General features: G+C 53.3%; 1 pseudogene; it reads right to left on the reverse strand.

Moving 5' to 3' along the window:
- Positions 1-7: 7 nt before the first annotated feature.
- On the reverse strand, positions 8-19,195 carry LOC134562208 (cytochrome P450 4F3-like; annotated as a pseudogene).
- Positions 19,196-19,830: the final 635 nt, after the last annotated feature.

A 19,830-nucleotide genomic window follows, 5' to 3' on the forward strand; every position in this document is an offset into this window, starting at 1 on the left:
GTGTCCCTCAGGCCAGTCCCACCAGTGGCTCCAGCAGCAGCCAGATCCCGTCCTCGGCACGCAGGATCAGCTCGGGCTTGCGGCGCGGGGGTGGCCTCGCTGCGTCCCTCGGCAGCACAAACCGGGCCAGGGTCAGTGCCACTACCACCTTCATCTCAGCCATGGCAAAGCTCTGCCCGATGCAGTTCCTGCCACCACAGCCCCACTGTCACTGTCACCCCACTGTGAACCCAGCCAGGGACAGGGGTGGCACTTGGGGACACTCCTGTCCCCTCGCAGCGCGTACCTGGGCTCAGCAGAGAAGGGGATGAAGGATGATGGGGACCGTCCCTTGCTGTTCTCTGGGCTGAACCTCAGGGGGTTGAACACCTGGGGGGACACCGACACCATCATGCCGAGGGGACACAGCTGTCACCACCATGGTGACAGGGACACCTCGTAGCCTGGCCCTACCTTGGGCTTGGGCCAGAGGTCTGGGTTGTGGTGGGTCCCGTAGATGCTCATCAGGCAGATGACCCCTGGTGGGATGGGAATGGCCACTTTAGGGACAGCAGATGAGGGTGGGTGGTGACACAGGGGACACCCTGGCCATGCCATACCCTTGGGGATGACACGGCCATCACGCAGGGGGATGTCCTCGGTGCAGTGCCGGACACAGCAGTGACAGGAGGGTGCAGCCGAAGGCTCTCCTTGATGCACATGGTGGTGAAGGGCAGCTGGGACAGTCCTCCCTGGGGACAAGCAGGGGTGGCACCGTGTCCCAGAACCACATGGCCAGGGGTGGCCCTGGGGACATTTCACCATTCAATGTCTGCAGTGTCATTGCCAGCCAGGAGCTGCTGGACCTCCTGGCGGCACCTCTCCTGGTGCTCAGGGTGGCTGGCCAGGTTGTAGAAGAGCCATGCCAGGCCATTGGCCATGGTGTCGTGGCCTGTGGGGACATTGGGTGAGTGAGGGGACACTGGAGTGGCTCCCCTGCAGTGGCACCTGGGAGCTCATGCTCACCCTCAAACATGAAGGCATCAGCCTCAGCTGCTGTGTCCTCATCTGACAGGGTGTGGCCGTTCTCATCCTGTGGGGATGAGATGAGCCCCGGGCCACCTGGGGCCACCAGTCTATGGCCAAATCCCACATATGGCCACCACTCTACCCCCGTGGCCACCACCCTATGGGCACCACCATCCCACTGGCCACCAGCTCTATGGTCAATGCTGCCCATGGCCACCACTGTTCTCCTGTGGCCACCAGTCTATGCCCAACCTCCCTGTGACCACCAGCTCCCCACTGGCCACGGGTCTATGACCAAGCCTTCCACAGCCACCACCATCCTCTTGACCACCATCTCCCCATGGCTACCTCTCCATGGCCACCACCACCCTCTTGACCACCTTCATGCCCCCATGGCCACCACTCCATGGCTACCACCACCCTCTTGACCACCTTCATGCCCCCATGGCCACCATCCCATGGCCACCACCACCCTCTTGGACCACCCTCAGGCCTCCATGGCCACCACCCCATGGCCACCACCACCCTCTTGACCACCATCCCCCCATGGCCACCACCACCCTCTTGGACCACCCTCAGGCCTCCATGGCCACCATCCCAGCCCCACCTTGGTGAGCAGCAGGAGGTCGATGAAGTCCATGCTGTGTCCCTGGTGGCCATCCAGCCAGGCCTGGTGGCCCAGGGAGGCGAGTGCGTGGCGCTGGCGCTGCACCACGTTGGCGGTGAAGGCTTGGACGGTGGTGCAGGCGCGGGCGAAGTGCCGGCTGTCAGAGGAGAGGCTGTAGAGCCACCACGGGTGGAGGAGTGGCCGGAGCTGGTGCCGGACCACCAACGAGCTCAGCTCCAGGATGGCCTGGATGTACTCGCTGGGCCGTCTGCAGGAAATGGGGACAGCAGGGGACACCGTGGCCACCAGCATGGCCAACATTGGGGCCATTTGGGCCACTAGAATGAACAATGGGGACAATTGCAGGGCCAGGATGTCCCAATGGGGGCAATGGTGGGACCAGAAGGCCAACAGGGACGATGGTGGGGCCATTGGGCCCACCAGAATGACCAGTGGGGACAATTGCAGGGTGGCCAGGGGACAATGGTTGGACCAGGATGGCCAACAGGGACGATGGCAGGGCCATTGGGGCCACCAGAATGACCAATGAAGACAAGTGCAGGATGGCCAGGGGGCAATGGTGGGACCAGGAGGGCCAACAGGGATGATGGCGGGGCCACCATGGCCCCTAGGATGGCCAGTGGGGGCCATGGTGGGGCCTATACGGTCACCGTGATGGTCAGCAGGGACCATGGTGAGGCCACCACAGCCACCAGGATGGTCAGTGGGGACAGGTGACACTCGCTCCTGGCAGTGGCTCTTGTGGCTGAAGATGCACTTCTGGAGCGTGTCCAGGGTGAGGAGGCTCAGGGGCTGCAGCACCTCCAACTCCACCGGCCCCCCACCAGCTGCCGCTGCTGCTGCCTCGCACTTGGCCTGTGGGGACAGACTGGGTCAGGGAGGGAACAGGGAGGGGGTCAGGGACAGGGGATGGGGGCAGGGGGTGAATTTGGGGGTGGGACAGGGGTGGGAGAGGGGTCAGGTTTGGGTTTGGGGTGTGGGACAGTACAGGATTTGGGATACAGGACGGGACTCGGGGTGCAGCAGTGGGTGCAGGACAGAATTGTGGGTTAGGGACTCAGGATTTGGGGTGCAGGTCAGGATTTGGGGTGCAGGTCAGGATTTGGGGTGCAGGTGGGGGACTCGTGCCCATCTCGGATCTCTCACGAGCAGCACGCAGGTGCTCTGGTTGAAGATTCCCAGGTAATTCCGGAGCACATCCCCGTGGAAGGCGGGCGTCAGGAGCCGCCGGTGCCGCACTCAGCGCTGCCCGCCGCTCAGCAGCAGCCCCTCCCCTGGCGAGGGGACACCGGGGTCTGCCGAGGGCACCCAGGGGGGCTGACCCTGTCCCTGTGACACATCCAGATCCACCGGGGGTGCCCGAGGGTTCTGTTCCCATAACCTGCTGTCTCCTCCCCTGTGACACCTGGATCCACTGAGGGCTCCCAGGGGGTCTGACCCTGTCCCCCACCTGTCTTGTCCTCTGTGACACACCCGAATCCATCCTGGGGGCACCCAGGGGGGCTGACCCTGTCCCTCACATCCCCTGTCCCATGTGACACACCCGAATCCATCCTGGGGGCACCCAGGGGTGATGTTTCCATCCTCCACTGCCCCTGTGACACATCCAGATCCATCTGTGGGGCCACCCAAGAGTGCTGAGACATCCAGCTCCATTTGCAGGGCACCCAGGGGTGCTGTCCCCACCCTAGCCCCCTGCACTCACCCAGCCAGGGCTTGAGGAAGCCGTAGAAAATTTTGTCCTTGGGGACCACAAAAGCTGCAGGGTACAAGGACGGGGTGGGTAGGGATTCACTGGGGTGGCATCGGGTCCCCTGGGTGGGGACACTGGGGATGAGGCCACCCTGTCTGCACCCATTAACCCTCAGGTGGGGACCCTGGGGTGGGGACCCTCTCCCAACACCCATGGCCACTAAGGATGGGGGTTGGGGGAAAACCAGAGCTGGACATGGTGACACCTTTGGGTGGCCTTGGGGAATCCCATGGACAGGTTGGTGGCCACTATAGGGTGGCATTTGGCCTTGCTGTGGTGACACCGCTGGGATTGGGTTGGTGGCCACTGCCTGGGCCCTGCCAGGTCTCTGTGCCAGGTGTGGTGACACTCATGGGTGGCCCTGGGGACCCACCTGGTGTCCCATGTCCTACCTGAGGCTCTGAGGAGTGGCTGGAGGGTGCTGGGGTGGAAGAGGCGCAGGACGGGCAGCCAGGGAAGCCCCCACCAGAGGCAGCCATGACAGTACCGGGCCACCAAGGTGTCCACCTGCTGGAGGCCTTGCTCCGTGCTCTGGCCCTGGGGACAACAGGGGACAGCTGTGTCACTGGGGGAGAGGCAGGCTTGGGAGATGTGTGTGTCCTCAGAACACTGCCAGCCTTGGGGACATGTGTGTTTGTCCCCACTGTCCCCTCGCAGGTGCCACCACCTTCTCCTCGCTGTCCCCCCCAGTTGCCACCACCCCATTCCTTCTGTCCCCTTGTAGGTGCCACCACCCTGTCCCTGCTGTCCCTTTGCTGGTGCCATATAGATATATGATCAAGGGCGAGGGCTGTTCTGTTGGAAACTTTTTCAAGTACTGCTTGGAGTCTGATGATCTGATTCAACAAATAAATCGGGGTATGGTGTCCCCAGGACCCATCTTGAGCCCAGGTGACCGGCCCGTAAGTTTCAATTATTTCTTCTAGGGTCCATACTTTACTTTTCCACTTTTGGGTCCCCCCTATCTCAACTATGCTTCTCTTTTTCCAGTTAGTCTTTCTCAGGTCATCATATACTAGAACTCCCCAATTTGGTCCTGATTTCTTTATGAGTAAGAAGAAGGCAGGTTTAATAATTCCTATGGTGCAACTCCCAGCCCAGTCCCTGGCAGTTTGGTGTAAGCTGTATTTCTGCAGATCCAAAAGAATTGTTCAGGAGCCTCCCCAAAGGTACCGCTTGTTTCTGGTGGACATTCCCAATATTTGGACACTTCTCTTTACTCCCCAAAAGGGATTTATCTCTTTATCAGCACGTTCATGCAGTCCATACCCTCATGACAGATGCACCCTTTCTCTTTCTTCTCAATGGACCAGTAACGATTGGGTTCTTGGGGAATGTATTTAGGGCCTAAAGTTTTTGTTATTAAATATCTTTTACAAGCTGTTTTTCCTACTGAGGTCTTATACTCGTCCCCTACCCTCATGATGCATTCTTCTCCAATTATTTTTGACGTCAGGTCCCACTGTTCTTTCCTTCTTGCCCGATCCCTGGCCCCCCACCCCTGTGCTCTGGGCAGGTTTACGGCCCCCTCCCAGGACTGCACCAACACAACACTTACGGCACATCTGGTGTGACCCAGGGGACCGGGCTCCTCGTGGACCCTGGTGCCAGCAGCGCCTGGGGACACCCTGTAAGCTTACACCACCCCCTCTACACCTAGGCTCTTTGCACTCTGCAAGGGCCTGGGCCGCTAAGCCCTGAGAGAGGGGCCTCTCCCTTTTTCTGTGTGTCACTCACTCTCTAGTTACCTCCACACACCCGGCGGGCGCCCCTCTTTATCCCCCTTGGAGGCACCTCAAGTACTCCTTATTTCCTCTCACTTGCCCCCATTCCCAGCCAGCCCCCTCAGGAGCCCAGAACCGCGGTAGTAAGGGGTCCACAGTCGCTTTGGGGTCTGAGCTGCCGGCCCCCGTCTCACTCACACCTCACTTGCCTCCTACTCCCACCACCGGTCTCACTCACCAGTCTGGTCTCAGGTTTAACCCCCTGAGGTCAGGGTGGTAAAATGTCTCTGCCCTTTCAGGATTCACCAGCAGGATGCAAAGAAAAACACGGAGTCTTCAGGTTTTTAGTCTTTCAAGGTCTTGCTCTTTGTTTATTAGGTCTTATCTCTCAAGCTCTTCTCGTGCCCTGAGGAGCTCCGTGCAGCAGCAGGATCATACATGGACTCCTCCTGCCTGGGAGGGTCTTGACCTCTTATACTACATATTGCCTTTCCATTATTTACAGTCAATCACCAATACCCAACACCTATGCTTAGACAGGTCATATCTGCTTTGACCCTATCCAAAAGTGCCACTTTCACAGCAGAAATGTCGGACAAGAAGAAGAAGCAGGAGGACAGGACCACGTCCCCAATCCTCCATTTTTTCTTCTCAAGCCCACACACCCAAAATACATTCACCCCCAGTGATAAACTAACTGCTATCTACTTCACACCCTGGTGACTTTTAATTCCTCCTGCAATGTAGGTAGTCTCTCCCATGGACTGAAGTCAAAGATCATGTCTCTCTGGGCTCTGTGTCAAGGTCTACAACCCCCCTGTACAGATCCCAGAACCCCTGTACATGTTCCAACCCCCCCTGCCTGGGTCTCAGACCCCTTTGACAGGGTCCCTGACCCTCCAGGGAGACCAGAGGGATGCCCTGGGCTCCCAACAGTCCGGTGCTCCTGCGTGTCGCCGCTCTCCAGCCGTCCCTTGGTCCAGGTGTATCCAGCTGTGCCTGGAGGCCCGGTAGGGCGGGTGCCTGTCCCATCCTCAGTCCTCTTTGGGTGTGGCTGATCCCGGATGAGGCCCCAGCTGAAATGAATGAGGGCCGGAGAGCAGCTCCTCTGAACCCCTTCATTAAGGGTCAGCTCGAGCGGGGGCCCGAGGGGTCGCGTGCACTGCCGCCGCTCCCGGTGGTGACACGGAGGAGGAGGAGGGGTTCAGCTTTGTCTGCCGGCAGAGCTGGGACTTCTGTCCTCACGGGAGTGCACAGGAAGGCACTTTGCCTGCTCCAGGTCCAGGGTCCTTCCTCTAGTGTTGCTCCTTTGAACATAAGGTGGGACTGTAAAGATTACAAACTGGAACTGAGGGATAGTCCTATTCCTTCCTCAGCAAAAACTGTGATCTAATTTCTCTAAATACATGTTGGCTCATCTTCCTAGGGCTTTCTTCCTTTTAATGGTGCTAAATGTCTCTTAATTTGCATGAAGGCTTGGATGTCACTTCCCTCTTCATGGTCACAGGTGCCATCTTTGGGAACAGCAGAGGCAATACAAGGAGTTGAACAAACAGGAGGGAACACGAGAACACGATGACCAGCAATTAACTGGTCACCAACCCCATCACCCTGGAAATGTAGGAACTTACACTTGGAACTCGTTTTCTACATCCCACACTGGCCAAGTCTGGTCACAGGAAGCAGGTCTGCTCTCTCTCTGCTGGGATGGGAGGCCACCTCACCCCACTGGAGCAGGGGACCAGCTGTACCCTGTGTCCCCAGCATGCCAAGCCTGGTCACGGAAGGCCAGGGCTACCCACTGGGGTCTCAGATATGGTCTGCCTTCCCCTCCTCTACCCAGGAAGATCATTTGGGCATCATTTTTGCTCACCAAAATGATCAGAGTAGTGGTATTTCACCGAAGGCTGCGACACCAGCAGGAGGTCATCCCACACTGTTGAGAGTGCACCAGGCTTGACAGGGTCTTCTTTCCCCACTGATTCTGCCAAGCCCCTTCCCTTGGCTGTGGTTTTATTGGATAGTAGGTAGGGGCTGTGGGAATCTCATTCTTCCATCCAGGTGCATGACTAATTAGATGATGAGGCATTTGGCTATTTATTGAGCATATATTTACCTATATGGTCCCCCTTCAAGTGTAGGTGGCCTGTCCACCTTGGTCAGATTCAGAATAATTTGGTCCTGATTAAGGGTTGAACATAGATGGCCTGTCCTGACTGCTTTCCTCACTTCTGTCTGTAAATTATATTTCCTCCCGAGGCAGGTCTGGTTGTTAGAACCTTGTACACCTCAGGGTACCTGGCCAAACCCTCCCACTGGGTGTAAAGATGGAATCCCTCATTAATTTCTACCTAACAGTTACAAAATTCCAACCTCACTAAATCAGTCTTCTCTCCAGCATTTTAGAGGTGGAGAGAAGGCTGATTTTAGAGGGTATAGGTGTAAAATTTGAGGCCAGGATTTTCTTCAAATCCGAAGGATCAGATTATGTAGCCATTCATACACGGAGTGATTGTATCGACTGCACCATTGTGCAAATTTGTAGGTCTGACTTGAGGCAGACTCAAGCTCCACATAAACAGAAAGAAATAGTATAAAACTAAAATCAAGAATGAGAGAAAAGTCAGGGAAGACTCCTTGATAACTGCTGGCATCAGTCAAGGGGCTGAACCTCTCTTCTTCCCTATAAGGATGTCTGTTGGGTAAGAATCATGCTTGATGCACACTAATTGTTTCATTGGGGATTAGAGCTTGTCTCTGTATTCATTTGAGTGCAATTTTACACTCAGATACTATCACTGACACTCCTTGGACCTTAACCTGTCATGATTTAATATTAATAAATTAACATTAATTTAATAATAATTATTAATATTAATTATAGATTTATGATTATAAAATTCATAATTTATGTTATACCATAAACTGTGAGTCAAAAGTGTGAGTCTTTCCTAAGTGCTGGCAGTCACTGGCAGCAGGGAACACACTCTTATTTATAAAGGGGTAGAGCTGGGAATCCTTGGCTTGTCAGTGTCACAGTGGAATCCTTGGTTTGTCAGTGACACAATGAAATCCTTGGATTTTCAGTGACACAATGGAATCCTTGGATTTTCAGTGTCACAGTGGAATCCTTGGATTTTCAGTGTCACAATGGATCCTTGGATTTTCAGTGTCACAGTGGAATCCTTGGTTTGTCAGAGTCACAATGGAATCCTTGGATTTTCAGTGTCACAGTGGAATCTCTGGTTTGTCAGTGTCACAGTGGAATCCTTGGTTTGTCAGAGTCTCAATGGAATCCTTGCCTCCATGCAGCCTTGCCTGTTGGTTCAATCATCTTCCATCATGTCACAATGATCTCCTTGGTTTGAAAAAGCTCCACTATGATACAAAGGCCCCTTGGTTCCATGAGGTTCCACAGCATGACCAGAGTCTCCTGGGCCCATTTTTTTTCCCTGCTGTGTCACTGTGGCCCTTTTCTTCCACAAGAGCCCGCAGTGTCACGGTGGCCCCTTGGTTCCACGAGTGGGTGGTCTGGAGCTCTGGTACCCTCAGCAGCTGGAGGGACACCGTGACAGATCAGCCAGGCCTCTCAGCTCCCTTCTGCTCCTCAGCAGGCTCCTGAGCAGCTCCACTCCGAGCACAGAACTGCAGGAGCTCAGCACCCAGGTAACCTGTGCAGGGCATCCTCTTCTCCAGGGACACACAACACCACCTTCAGCTGCAGCTTGGAGCCCCAAGTGCTTCCCTCTGCCAGCAGCATCCACTGCTGCCGTGTCCTGCCCAGGGCTGCTGCTGCACCCTGAGGCCAAGGCTGGCTCTGGTGTCTCCTGATGAGGTTTTCCCCATTCTCTCCTGGAAAACTCGGACCAGAAGCAGTTTGGTGACACCTCAAATTCCCATTTCTTGTCTCAGGGACAAGCTCTGGCCTCGAGTGGTGAAATCGCACAACAGCTCGCCGGAGCCTCATTGTGCCAGTGAAAAACTGAATCTAATCTTCTGCTGAAAAACTCTTTATTCCAGAATGATGGCTGGCAGGTGGTGAGGAAGAGGAGAGCTCCTGGCTGGTCCCTGCACAGCTCTCCACGTCCTCCTGCTGGTGCTGTTGGTCTTGGGCCAGCTGCAGATGCAGTGGGCACACCTGAAAGAGGCCCAGAGGCCCAGCTCAGACAAGCCCACACTTGAGGAGCACCCGCAGCCCCACGGCACAGGCTGTGCCCCCACACAGCCCCCACTCCAGCCCTGGCAAACCCTTTGTCCGTGTCAGAGGGGAAGGAAGAGGCTCCCAGACTGGCCCTGAGCAGATCTCAGCGCACTGACCCCTTCTCCACAGGCTGTGCCTCAGCAGGAGGCTGCTGCTTACACAAGGCTCTGAAGAACTCTTCTACTCGAGCTCCTTGGAAGCCCCACGCACAGAGAGCAAACTCTCCCGATGCCTACAGCCCTTCCAGCTCCTCCACTGATGTTCTGCCTGCACACAGGGTGGGAGAAGGGGTCACATGGAGCAAAAGGACCCCTGGATGTCAAGGCAAGGAGATGTCTCTTCAGAGACCTTTAATTGTACCAGAGGACATTGGGGGCATGAAGCTCTTGCTGTGGGTTCTGGAAGAGAATCAAGTGTGGGCAAGGAGGGAGGCACCACAGTGAAGGTGCATTTGTGAAGGCCAAGAGAGAGAAAATACAAGTGTGTGCCCATGTCAGAGTCCAGGGCATCTCTCTGACCACCCTGGAGGGTCTGCGACCCCAGCAGAGGGGTCTGGGACCCGAGCAGGAGGTTTGGAACCTCTACAAGGGGGTTGGAAACCTTGGCACAGAGTGAAAGAGGAATTACAAGTCTCAAGAGTGTGAAATGAGTAGTAGTTGGTTTATCACAGGGTGAAAAGGCAGAATTTGGGATTTCTTAGAATGGAGGCTGGAGAGCCAAGATGGAGGAATCAGGGCGTGGACCTGTTCTTCTTCCTTCTTGTTCTTGCCCTCCATCTTCTGCAGTGCAGGGTCACAAGGGATTGGTTTAGAGTGACATGGTTAGGGTAGGTGATAGGTATTGGCAATTAGTTGTAAATAGAGAATGCATTGTGGACCATGTTTGGGTCAGAGGAATGGTACAAAAGGGTTAGACCTCCTGACCAGAGGGGAGCTGCCACGAGTTCTCTGCTGCAGCAGGAACCTTGGCAGAGCACAGAGAGAACTGTGAGATGAGAAAGAATAAACAACCTTGGAAAACCAGAACTGGCAACTCCTGACTCTTCTTCTGCTTCTGGTGCCAGGTGTTTCAGAGGGCAAAAGACACTTTACCACCGAATCTCGGAGACAAGAATCCGAGATGCCCTCAGTGGGGAGAGGGAGAGGGAAGGAAACAAGCAGAGCACCTCAAAGTGCTGCTTGGGGAAAAGTGTCGTGTTGCAGAGGAGCCTGAGGCTTTGCAGAGGCAGGGAAAGCCCATTTTACCTGCCCAAGATTCCTGCTGGGCTCAGCGTTGAGTTCCCTCCACTCTGTCTTCTTTTCTGGTGATGCAAGCAGACTCAGCACACATTCCAGGCCTTTCCTTGAGTGCTGTGACAGCCGCTCCCCTTCTGCTCCAGGAGCCTGCTGGGTATTCAGAGGGGAGATGTGTTGTGGTGTGGATTTTCTGCTTTAAGTTTTCAAGCTAGCTTTATATTTCATTTGTGTGTTATGATTTAAATTATACATGTTATGTGTCATTTCTCTGTGTCCCTGCCTCTGTTTCTAGAACCTTCCTTGCCAATCTTCCCTAACTTGATATATCATTTGCTGTTTCATATCATTACACTGCTTTTGCTATTCCCATTGGATTTAGTTCTGTATTCCCTGCCCTAGACTCTTCCCTGAGTGCATTCTCATTGGTTGTTTGCTTTGTATCGCCCCGTCTATAAAACCCACGGTGGGACCATGTGCTCCCTGTCCTTGGGGTCCAGCTTTTAGTTGTTATGCTTCAGTTATACCTGTAATAAATCTCCTTAGTTTACCCCAAGACCTGTCTCGCCTCTGATACACCTCTGAGCCCCAAAAGCAACTGCTGAGACCACCGAAGTCCAGAGCGGGGAGGAAACGTCTCCCCGGGGGGAAATGTGTCGCATCCCGATGCTGCCTTGTGCGTCCTGGAAAACGCACACCGCAACAGAGATGATTCCGTTCTTTGAAAGCATCACAAAACTGTCCCTCAGAACTCTCCCTCTCTGGAGGCATGCTGTGAGCACCAGCAGTGCAGCTGCTGTTCAGCCCTGGGGACAAAGCTCTGCTCAGTTCAGTCCATCACTGGGCTCAGCTGCTGCGTTCCTTCCTGCACCAAATCCAAACCACCACGTGTTGCCTGCCCTTGCCCAGGCATGGGAGAAGCAGCTCCCCATGCCCAGCTCTTGGAGTGGAGCTGATTTTAGCAGCAAGTTCCAGAGCTGTGTCAGTCGTTGCGGGTGTGCCAGGAAACCTTCCCGCAGGCCAGTGGCCGCTGGCTGGAGTCAGCCAGACAAGGCTGCTTTGCCCAAGCAGGCCATGGACTGACAGGGATATATATTCCCACCTCTGGATGGGAAATAGCGCTGGAATCCTTCAGGGGCGTTTGAGTGGATTGAAGATCAATCCCAGTGCCTACCTGCAGACAGCTCTGGTCCGTGTCCCTGCCGGGAGCTGTTCTCTGCAGGATGATTGATTTTTTCCTTAGACTCCCTTTGGACATTTCACTCTTGGCAAGGGCAGCACTCAGGGCTTGAGCCTTCTTTCTCCATTCAAGTTCTCCATTTTCCCTCTGCTTCAAAGTAGCAGCCACAAGCTCCAGCTCTTCCTTCATGGCTTCCCTCTCAGCTTCTCTTCTCATTTGGTTTACTTCCTTTCTTTTCAAGGAAGATGCTTGCATTAAATTCTTCTTTTCCAGCATTCTTATCTGCTCCTGGTACAACCTGATTTCCCTCTCCCTTTCTGACAGGTCGGCAGTCATGCCAGCGAGATGGCCCTGCAAAGCTTTGGCCTCTGCTGCCTCTTGCTGGAGCATCTCCATTTCCTTTTCCTGTGATTCCAGTTTTTCTTTTTTAATTTGAAAGATGGATATGATGGTCTGGAGTTCTTCTTGAAGGGCACAATTCCTTTCCATGGCTGAGTTTGCTCGGGTTTCAGAGGCTGTGACTGATTCTTCCAGAAGTTGGATCCGACACTCCAGTTTTTCTTGATTTGCCTGCAGACTGTCCCGTTCGTGCTCCAAAACAGGGAGAAGAAGAGTCAGTGATTGTGTCTCTCTTTGCTTTTCAGCACGGGCTGCCCCTCCTCTCCCTGCCTCTCGGGATGCTGCAGATTTTTCCCGGGCCCCCCTTGTTGCTGCATCTTTGCCAGCTCCCTCAGCCTGTCCCAGGTCCCTTCCTGCCCTTCCCCAACCTCTTGGAGCCTTGCTCAGGTGTTCCTTTGGGGAGGAACAGAGCTGCAGGTGTGGGCACTGAGAGCTGCAGCTCCAAGGGCAGAAAGCTCCAGCAGGGAGGCAAGTCAGCAGCCTCAGGCCTGACTGGGTTTGACACGGCTGTGACATCTTTTCCTCCCTGTTCCAAAGAATGCAGTGAGGAAAGTGTAACTGGAGAAAGGAGCTCCTTGGAGAGAGTGAGAGAAGGCCCCCAAACAGCAAAGAAATGGCCCCTCATGGTATCTGCCACTCTCACCAGCACATCCTTCCTTTCCTTCTCCGTGCTCTCCAGTTTGCTCTGCAGACATGCCACCTCCTGGTGAAGGGTCATGGCCTCTTCCTTTCTTGCAGTGGCCTCTTCCCTCAGGGCAGTTTCTAGAGAGTTCTTGCGTTCTGCCCTCTCTATGGCTGCACCAGGGAGGGGGGAGAAGGGGCAAAGCAAAGCAAAGGCAAACTGATGTGCATCCTGCATCTCTGCCTGGCTGTGTTTGCCGGGCCCTGAGCCCACAAGGGCTCCCACAGCTGACAGGAATGAGGGAAACTTCTGGGCAGAGGAAAAAAAAACAAATGAAAAGGGCAGGGTTGAGAGGAAGAGGAAAGTGTGTTTGCTTTTAGGCTTATGCAGAGCAGGCAGTCAAAGAGAGAGAGAGGAGCTGGGGGGAGCCTGTCTATCACTGCGGGGCCTAACCAGAAATGAGACTGGGGAGACAGATCTTGGTTCTTCGGGCATGCAGGGCAGGAAGACCCCGTTTATTTACAAAAACCCACTTTTATACATTTCCTATGAGGCCTGTGGATTGGAGGATGGAATTCCCACCTCCCCACCAGATCGGCCAAGGAGGCTGTCATTCAACCTCCCCTTCTCCTTGAGAAGGAATTCATAACAAGGGCAGTGTTTACAAAACATGGTCCTGTATTTATATTCACGAGTGCGAGAAACTGCACATTTCTCCTTTAATATGAACGCTCAGCAAACCAGGAAAAAACCTCATGGCAACACCTGTCCAGCCCTGGCACAGAGAGCCAAGAGCCTGGAGGCTCTGGGCTGGCCTGGAGTTTGGAGGAGTCAAGGCAAGGAATCGTCCAGCTGCAGTTCCTCGGCAGAGGCACGGCACCTGAAAGGCAGCAGCTCTGCAGGTGCTCACTGGTGGCACAGCCAGGTGCACTGCCAGCCACGGGATCTGCCTCCAAAAAAAGCTTTCAGTGGCCCTGCTTGGGATAAGTCTGCTGGTGGTTTTTCTCCTCCGCCATCTCAGGCCACTGCAGTTTTGCTCTGCGTGGCACCAGAGATCCCCAGTGGTGAGAAATGGGGCAGTGGGAGAGGAGAGGAGAGGAGAGGAGAGGAGAGGAGAGGAGAGGAGAGGAGAGGAGAGGAGAGGAGAGGAGAGGAGAGGAGAGGAGAGGAGAGGAGAGGAGAGGAGAGGAGAGGAGAGGAGAGGAGAGGAGAGGAGAGGAGAGGAGAGGAGAGGAGAGGAGAGGAGAGGAGAGGAGAGGAGAGGAGAGGAGAGGCTGTACCTTCCTGTCTTTCAGCCAGCTGTTTTTGCAGCTCCTGATTGCAGGCACACAAATAGTCCCTCTGAGCCTGCGTCGTGCTCAGCTGCAGCTTCAAGGCCTGAATCTTCTTCCTTGCATCATTCTGGGAGAGGTAAGAGGAGCAGAATCACCTCACGGGGCCACTGCTGGCAGGAGACAAAGGGCTACAAACACTAAGGCAGAAATCGCCCAGGTGGGAGAGGGCAGCTGGACAGAAGTGGTAGATATGACTCTGATCCTCCTGCCTCCCCTGGCAAACCCCCTCCAAGGACTGCCACCCAGGCTGGCATTGGTGCTCTGTCTGCCCAGCAGTGGGACAGGATTTCTGGGTGCACTGGGCACACGTTACCAGGTCCTTCTGGGAATGCTCCAGGTGCTGCCACAGGTCTTGCAGGGCTGCTTCCACTGTGTCCACCGTGAGCTCTGCGGGGTCATCCCTGGCCTGAGAAGCAGTTAGGCCCACAACATGACCCTCTTCTGAAAAGAGAAGCCGTTCTGGTTCAAGATTCAGTGCCAGGGTGTACAACAGACCAGGCCTCTTCCTGGCCAGAGGGTGGCAGTGCCTTTGTCACTGTCCCAGAGCCGCCCTTGCAGCAGGGCCTGTGTCACATCATTCATTTGATGACCACTGGTGCCAGCACTGCCCCAGGGACAGCTGCACGGGCCCTGTGGCTTGACAGGGCTCGGGCCCTTTTCCCTCCTGGTGCTGATCATTTCTCCCTGTCCAAACACAGACCTGTGACCCTGCAGGGCTGTCAGGCTGCCAGGACTCGCCAAGGCTGGGGCCAGCCTAAAGGCTGAAAGGCTGAGCCTGTCACCCCAGTGTAACAAATGAATATGGTTTGTGCTAAATTCTAACTTTATATATATATGTCATATCACTTAATATCGACAGGTTAGTGCTAGAGGTTAGTGTTAATGGTAACTTTATATTTTAATCAATATTAGCAGGATTAGTAGAACGAACTTCAGTAATAAAAGCTGAATTTTAAAATTCAATTTTAATAAAAAATTTTAATTCAATTCTAATTTAAAAAATTAAAAACAAAAACAAAATCAAATCAAAACAAAACCAAAAAAACCCCCCAAAAAACCAAAAAAACCCAAAAAACCCCTACAAACCCTTCTCTCCTTGGAAAAAAAAACCATGAGAAAACAGGATATTAAACCAAAGAGAGTCAGTAGGGAGTAACATCCTTGAAGATGCTAAAAACAAGTTTGGGATGAGTCCAGGAAAATTAAGATAACTCCAGAGTTTTTTTTAAAGATCTACTGGAGCACTTGCTTGGCACACATACCTAACTAGTGGGGTAAACAAAGGACATGAAGAAGAGGAGTGAAGCCTTCATCAAAAGACCACCCAAAAGAGTCTGAAAACCCTCAAATGACAACTGGAGCATGCGCCATGAAGAAGGTGATGCAGATTTCAAGAACTGAAACTGGGAGGAAACAGTCGAAGATGAGAGGAGATGGGGTGTTAACTTTAGTATAAAACTATAAATGGAAGAGGCTTTGATTCATACGTGGGGTAGGCACCTGCCTTTTGCCCATGTTTTATTGATACCACCGGGTCCATTCACTGCTAAATTATTTTTATAAAGAATAGAATACATTTTTATTTGAATGTATCCTTTCACTTAATTATATTCATCTCAATTAAAAATTGCTGCTAAATTTCAACTTGGATGTTTTGGGGACCTTTTAATTTATAACCCCAGGCTGACCATGGGCCACTGGTCACTCCCCCTGCTCTCCCACAGCCTCTGCACCTCTGCCAGCCCAGCCCTGCCACGCTTGCCTGAGCTGCGAGTGACCAAGTGGCTGCTGTCCCTGACCATGCGGTGGACAGCCAGGAGCAGTCTGTCCAGCTGGCACTGGGCTGTGCGGTGGGCACCGCTGGCCTGCTGGTGCTGTGTGGCCAAGGCCTCTGCTCTGTCCTCGGAGCTGCGGAGCCTCAGACGCAGCTCCGAGACCTCGGCCTGCAGCAGCTGCACCGCGTCCCTGCAGCGCCGTTCGCCTGCCCGGGACTCCTGCAGCTCCTGCAGCAGCTGCTCCTCTCGAGTTGCCTGGGCAGCATCCTTCTGCTGCACTGCTTCCTGCAGGGAGCGGATCTGCAACAGGGATGCACACAGCCTCAGGGGCAGGGCTGCTGCTGGGGCAGCAGAGCAGCAGGAGGGTGAGGAATGGGGGAGAAATGACTTCAAGCAAAAAACTGTAGATTTCATGTTTGAGATGTTTTGGTTTGTGAAATTTCCCAGGCGCTTTGCTCTACACAAAAAGAAATGTTTTGCTAACTGTATCTATGTTATTCCTTCCTTTTAGAGGAGGGACTTCTTGATGGCCCTCTGGCTTGACCAGTGTGGTTGAAGAGGTGTTTACTTTGCCACCCAATCATATTGGTCTCTGTAAATAGTAGATAAAGAAATCACATTTTGAATAAACACCTTTTTCCAGCCTTCTGAGAATTCACGGCATCTGTGTGGTTCATTTCATGTCCTACAGCAACAAAAAACCACACTGGACACAGAAGGGGCAAAGCCAAGGATTCCAACGGGGACAAAGACCAAACAAAGCAAGGGAGGCAATGGGCATCCTTGGTGGGGCAGCTCAAACACGGGATGGACTGGCTGTGCTGGAAGAGCCCTCCCCAGCCTGCCATAACCACGCCTGTGTTCCCCACATTGCTCAGTGCCCAGCCCAGGCACCAACTCCACTGCTAAGAGGGATGGAGGAGCTCCAAAGGAGTCTGCCCCTGCTTCTCCTCTGAGAGTTCCTGTTGCAGGACAGAACGGGGAAAAACCTCATCAGGAGACACCAGAGCCAGCCTTGGCCCCAGGGCGCAGCAGCAGCCCCGGGCAGGACACGGCAGCAGTGGATGCTGCTGGCAGAAGGAAGCACTTGGGGCTCCAAGCTGCAGCCGAAGGTGGTGTTGTGTGTCCCTGGAGAAGAGGATGCCCTGCACAGGTTACCTGGATGCTGAGCTCCTGCAGTTCTCCTATGCGGTCTGAGAGGAGCTGCTCACCCCGGTGAAAAGCAGAATGGAGCTGAGACACCTGCTTGACCCAGGCCAGGTTGTTTCCTTCCAGGTTTCTGAGGCTCCATTCCTTCCCCTTCAGAGTTAGAGTTGGCCTGCAGAGCAAGGCAACAGATGGCCAGGAGAGACTTTGGTGTCCCTTGGGCTCCTCAGAGGGGAATCTGGCTCAGATCAGAGATCACAGGTTTAAGATTGTTCTGCCCAGCAAAGCAATCAGGATGCCAGGCTGACCCAGCTCCCAAAGGGTTCGAGGTACCAGACCCAAGGTGGAGCTGATGGATGTGTCCAGCTCCTTACACTGCAGCTTGGGCAGGGTTAAGACACCAACCTAACAACACAACAGCCCTTAGAGGGAAAGAGCTACTCCAAAAGCCTTTGTCCTCAGGTGTGAAAAAGGCATATTATATGGCTCTATGCAGATATTTATGTATTATGCTAGATTGAAAAGTTATGCTGTATTAACATTTGAATAATATAGTGAATGGAGTTTTGTAATTAACATTAAGCTTTAGTAATCAAAAATAAAAAAAACCTATGCGTGTGAGATTTTTTAGCTCAAGAGAAAGAGAAGATAACCAGGAAATTCTTTGCACAGAGATAACAATTGCAGAAACCCCTAAATTTTCCAGAGGAAAGAGATTTATGGCTTCCTAATCAACAGAAACAACCTCTTCAAGCCTGACTTAGACTCAAAGGTGCCTGGGGGATTAGCAGAAAGTTTTTGACAAGTACCAGGCAAAATCTCTTGTGTTAAACAAAATATGCATAATCATGGGGTGACTCCTCTTAAGGGGTAAATTCTCTTTTAATGTTGTCCTTCTCCTGCTGACCTTTGTCTATGGAGAGGGGACCCAGCCCGGGCTGTAACTCTTTGCTATTACTGTCTCATAATTTGTCCTAACTCTAAATTGTTTAACCTTTATTATTATATTTGTATTACTATTTTTTATATAACCATTTCTTAATTTTATTAAATTTTCATAAATTTCAAAAGCGAGTGATTGGCGTTTATTACATCAGGGAAACTGAGGGCTCCAAAGAAATGAAGCACAACCTCCAGGGAATGAAACACATCAGCACGGACAGTTCAGAACTCTGCCACTCAGGAAATGCTGGCAGGTGCAAAGCTCAGAGAGAGGGAATCCATTCATCACAAGGCAGCGTCCCACAGGATTTCATTTACCTGCCTTTTTCCCTCTCCAGAGCCTCACTGCCATCTTGCTGAGCTTTGTGCACAATCGGTTTCTGGCACTCTCTGAAGGCTGCCAGCCGAGCTGTCAACTCTTCCACCTCAAGTCAAACAGAGCAAAGCAGTCAGAGGCTACAGCCTGTCCCTGTCAGCCACAGCAGACACTGTGAGCAAAGGCAAAGGACAACTTTCCATTTGTCCCTGTCATTATTGTTTTAAGGGTGGCACGATAATAACGACACGACTCTCAGCTTATTACAGCAAGTGGAGAGCAATCTTGGTTCTTCAAAACCCTCTTTTTATGCAGTGTTTTGGTACAATGAAAATGACCGGTCATTTAGAGCCTACACCTCTTTGTAAACATCTTTGCCACTGAACAGGTTAGAAAAACACCACCTGCTAACTGTTTTTCACCTCCCAAGGATTGTTTGGGTTCCTCCTTTGGATTTTCCCAGGCCAGAATGAGAGAGTTGCTCTCTTGTCTTTTTAGCAAGTGCCCAAAGCCTAAAATCTGAGCACTGTCAGTTCCCACATGTCCCTGTCCTGAAAGGACCAGGCTCACACTGGATATGGACAACTTGTTTTGAACTCTCGTTGGGTCACCAAGGGCACCTGGAAAAGCACCTCAAAAGCCAGGCCAGCAGGAAGGGGCCAGCAGAAATCCATGCTGGTGCTTGCTGCTCAAGAGCCCAGAGGACCAACCCTGCTGTCCAGGGCAGCAGCTGAGATCCAGCAGATCCCTAAGTGTCCTTCAGAGCAGCTGCCACGCTCACAGCGTGAGGCAGCCCCAGGGATCACCCCCTGAGCTGCTGCTCTGCCATGGCAAGGCCAGAAGGGCACAGAGCACCTGCTGGATGGCTGCGGTGCCACTGCTGTTCCACTCACCTGCTTTTGCAGAGCCTCCCTCTGCTCAAGGAAGCGATTCATTTCCTCTTTGATGCCTGCTAGCTGGAGATTGCTTGAGTCCTGCCTGGCAGCAAGCTTTTCTCTCGGGGTCTGCAGGAACAGGCAAGAAAAGAGCACAAATGACCAAGAAGGAGCAGGGAAGAAGGCCCCAGAGAGCTGGGGAAAGCAGCAAGCAGAGAGACTGCTCCCCTGAAGGCAAAACTCTGCTGAGGGGGTGGTCTCCATCTGCGCCTTGGCATGAGCAGCGTGGGCCATGGCAAGTGCCAATATCCAGGGGTTGTTGGCAGCAGCAAGGTTAAAAGTCAATGTCCAAAGGCCACTGGCCATTTCTGGTCCAAACCCTGATGTCCAAGGGTCTTTGGCCTTTGCTGGTCCAAACCCTGATGTCCAAGGGTCTTTGACCTTTGCAAGGTCCAAACCCTGATGTCCAAGGGTCTTTGACCTTTGCAAGGTCTAAACCCTGATGTCCAAGGGTCTTTGGCCTTTGCAAGGTCCAAACCTCAACGTCCAAGAGCTGATGGCAGCTGCAGAGTCCAAATCCCAAACATTCCGTGGGCTGTTGACGGTTGCCAGGGTCCAAGCCCCAACATTCCAGGGGCTCTGGGAGAGCCCTTCCCCTGGCTCTGCCCCCATCCCAGCTCCCTGCTGGCCCTGGC

This window comes from Prinia subflava, chromosome 26 (genome assembly GCF_021018805.1).
Source record: "Prinia subflava isolate CZ2003 ecotype Zambia chromosome 26, Cam_Psub_1.2, whole genome shotgun sequence".
Taxonomy (NCBI): domain Eukaryota; kingdom Metazoa; phylum Chordata; class Aves; order Passeriformes; family Cisticolidae; genus Prinia; species Prinia subflava.